At 32.7% G+C, this 3,329-nt stretch overlaps 1 protein-coding gene across 1 annotated transcript in view; it reads left to right on the forward strand.

Moving 5' to 3' along the window:
- Positions 1-1,188: 1,188 nt before the first annotated feature.
- Positions 1,189-3,329, forward strand: part of COL28A1 (collagen type XXVIII alpha 1 chain) — a gene marked incomplete at its 3' end in the record, with an annotated part of 32,799 nt that continues 30,658 nt past the window's right edge. Inside the window, exon 1 of the mRNA XM_027769143.1 lies at positions 1,189-1,269. The remainder of the gene's footprint in view (positions 1,270-3,329) is intronic.

Consider the following 3,329-nt stretch of genomic DNA (forward strand, 5'->3'; position numbering starts at 1 on the left):
TCTTCTTTGAAAATTTTGTAGAATTCAGAGGTGAATCCATCAGGGCCAGGGCTTTTCTTTGTTGGGAGGTTATTTTTAACTGATTTGATCTCCTGGCTTGTTATGGACCTATTCAGACTTTCTATATCCTCCTGGCTCAATCTAGGTAGATTATACATGTCCAGGAATTTGTCCATCTCATCCAAATTATCTTGTTTCTTGGCATACAGATGTTCATAGTATCCTCTAATAATGTTTTTTATTTCTACTATGTCTGTTGTTATTTTGCCTGCTTCATTGCAGATCTGATTCACCTGGTTCTTTTCTCTCTTCTTCTTAATAAGTCTCGCTAGTGGTGTATCAGTTTTGTTTATCTTTTCAAAGAACCAGCTTTTACTTTCATTTATTTTCTGTATAGTTCGTTTATTTTCTATTTCATTTATTTCTGCTCGTATCTTTATTATTTCCTTTCTCCTGGAGTTGGTAGTACATTTTGCATGGCTATATACTGACTTAATATGGGCTATAACCACAAGGTAGAAAATAGGAAAAAGAATGGGACAACCACAGTGACTTCCTTTCTCAAAAGACATATCAAAATGTTGACCATTGTAAAGCTACCTCTCATGTTATAATTTGAAAGAATTTTTAATAAATAATGAAATCTACCCTCTTATTGCATAACTGGGAAACTCAGGCCTGTATAGAGGTTAGGAGCTGAACCAGGACTAAACACAGGCCACTCTTTTGCTTTGTATTATATATACTTCTCATTAGGAAAAATTTTAGATATCACAGAGAGATGAAAATAATGAACCTGTGTATACTCATCATCTAACTTCAATATCATCACCTTGTTACCTCCCTTGAAAAACTAGTTTTGAATATGAGTCTGATGTCATTTATACTTCTTCACACAGCTGTTTAGAACCAATGTTTTAGACAGCATCCCCTAGGCAAAGAAATATAAGAATAAAAGGAGAAGGATGTAGCATAAAAAACAAAGGCATGCTATCAGTACATGATTAAAATGTAGAAAATTTGCTCAAGTGTTCTTACAGTAGTTTGGAAAACACAATCTGGCTTTGAACAACACTGTTCCTTTAAATTGCTGACTGATTCCCACCCACATTTTAACCCCTGGCCAAATGCCTGACCACTTGTGCTTTAACTCAGTCTGATAGACATGAATAAAAGATTGCAAAAGATCCAACGTGAAGGCAATTTTCGTTACCCACAGAACAGAACAATATTACATAGCTAACTACATCCCTAACCATATTCCTTGCTGTGAGTATTTATTCAAGCAGTCTATAATTCCTGTTTGACAAACTTTATAAGGTAAGATATAATCGCTTTGTTTTAGTCATTTGGAATCAGGTAAAATCTATTCAAGAACTGTGGAAACTAAATGGTTTACATACTTATATGAAGAAAGCTGATCAACATTCTTCATCCCCAGCTTTTGCCTTAATTCAATTATTAGAAAAATATGAATAGCTATTAATACATAGAAATTTAAATTTTATAAATTTACAGCCTACTAAGTAGCATTATCATGAAGTTATTATCTTTTGGGACATCTTTTCCTTAATTTAGAATAAGTTTTAACAATTCAGGATTAATTATAGCCTATAACTTGGCTAGTTTAAAAATTTGAATAGTCTTTATTCAATGACTTTATATTCATGTAGGAACAAAGGGATGCAAATGCTGTAAATAAAATTGGTAAAGTGCTAAAAGAGAGTCATATTTTCAAAGATACAAAAAATGTAAAGTCTCCTAGATTTATTGCCAAAATAAATTTTAGGCAAAAAAAAAAATAAAAATATGGTATTTAGTTAAAGATCATCATCATTTCCACATTTATAGAATTAATAAAAATATGGCATTTGGTTTAAGATCATCATCATTTCCACATTTATAGAATTTAGGTTATAATAAACATAGAATTTACATTTCTTTCATGTAACTAATGATTTATTTTCACCTGAAACCTATCTTGTTTGTATATAACCTCGGACAGAAAGGAAGAGGACAATTATTAAAACTGAGGCAAATAAAACATGGTAAAAGTGACTAGAAAAGGGTGGGTTTTTAAGATGCCAAAATAATAAAGACACTTCAGGATGGACATAGGACTGAAAAACAAGAGAAAAAAATGTCTAAAGGTAGAAAGTGTCCTCCAGATAAAGTTGAGTAACAGAAAGGAATAGCAAGAGTTTGATCTTGGAAGGCTAGATAAAAAGTTTCAGATCAAATAATAATAAAATATGAAATGTGATTATTGCTAACGAATATACTGCAAATAAATACAGGGATTCAAGTACGAATTCATGATTGCATGCCAAGAAAACTATAAGCCGGTGCTTAGTTTGGGGGGAAGATAAGTCTTTATTTAAAGCCAGTATTTCCAAAGTCCTGAATGAGGTCTACAGATAAAAAGAAAGTGGTTTCTTCTTAGGATCCTGCTTGAGTCACTTTTTTTTTTTTTTTTTAAAGATTTTTGAAGAGTTGCTTGCTTATATAGCTTGTAAAATCTCTCTTGTATTCAATGCAATTCAATTATCAGTCTCTTATTTCCAGAACTTCTATGACGTTCTTGATGATGGTGTGTACTCAACCAAAGAGGAAAGTCCAATGTAATACCAGGCACCTGGTGTTATTCCTTTCCGCTCTGAAAATGCAAAAGCAGCTGTGTTTTTCTATTTAGCCTTTTCACTAAACTAAGTTGTATAGTTAAGTTGTATGTTCTTGTGTGTATTCATCTCTTTGGTTAGGAAGGGACTACTTGAGGAGGTAATTCCTTTTGTGTTCTATTTCCTTACCATACTACTTGATTTTTTAATTTGTTTGCTTTTGTTTTTGTTTTGATGCCCAACTGTCTTTACATATTAACATATTTGGTCTGACAATCAGTTGGCATTTGGCAAATTGCATTTGATACACTTGCCAGCTAAGATACTTGGTCATACTAATCCAAAGTTCTCTTAATAAATTTCCAGCTGGATAATGCTATTTGGAGAGTGAACTATGACATGAAGTCATCCATTGGTCCATCCCAACTCAAAAACTTTGCTTCCCTTTGGGGTTTATCCATTTGGCATGTATGAAAGAGTCAGTCTACTATCTTTTTCTCACTGCCTTTGCATATATTTCCACTCTCTGTTTGGAGCTTGGAAAAATAATGTTCACGATTTCCAGTTCTCATTCCCTGAAGGCAAGGTGCCAGAGAAGGAAAATGTGATTCTTTTTCCAGAAATTCTGAAGTCAATATAGTTTAAGCAGGCAAGCATTTTCTTTTCTTTTCTTTTCTCTTCTTTTCTTTTCTTTTCTTTTCTTTTCTTTTC

This window comes from Tupaia chinensis, unplaced genomic scaffold, assembly GCF_000334495.1.
Source record: "Tupaia chinensis unplaced genomic scaffold, TupChi_1.0 Scaffold148792_1, whole genome shotgun sequence".
NCBI lineage: Eukaryota > Metazoa > Chordata > Mammalia > Scandentia > Tupaiidae > Tupaia > Tupaia belangeri.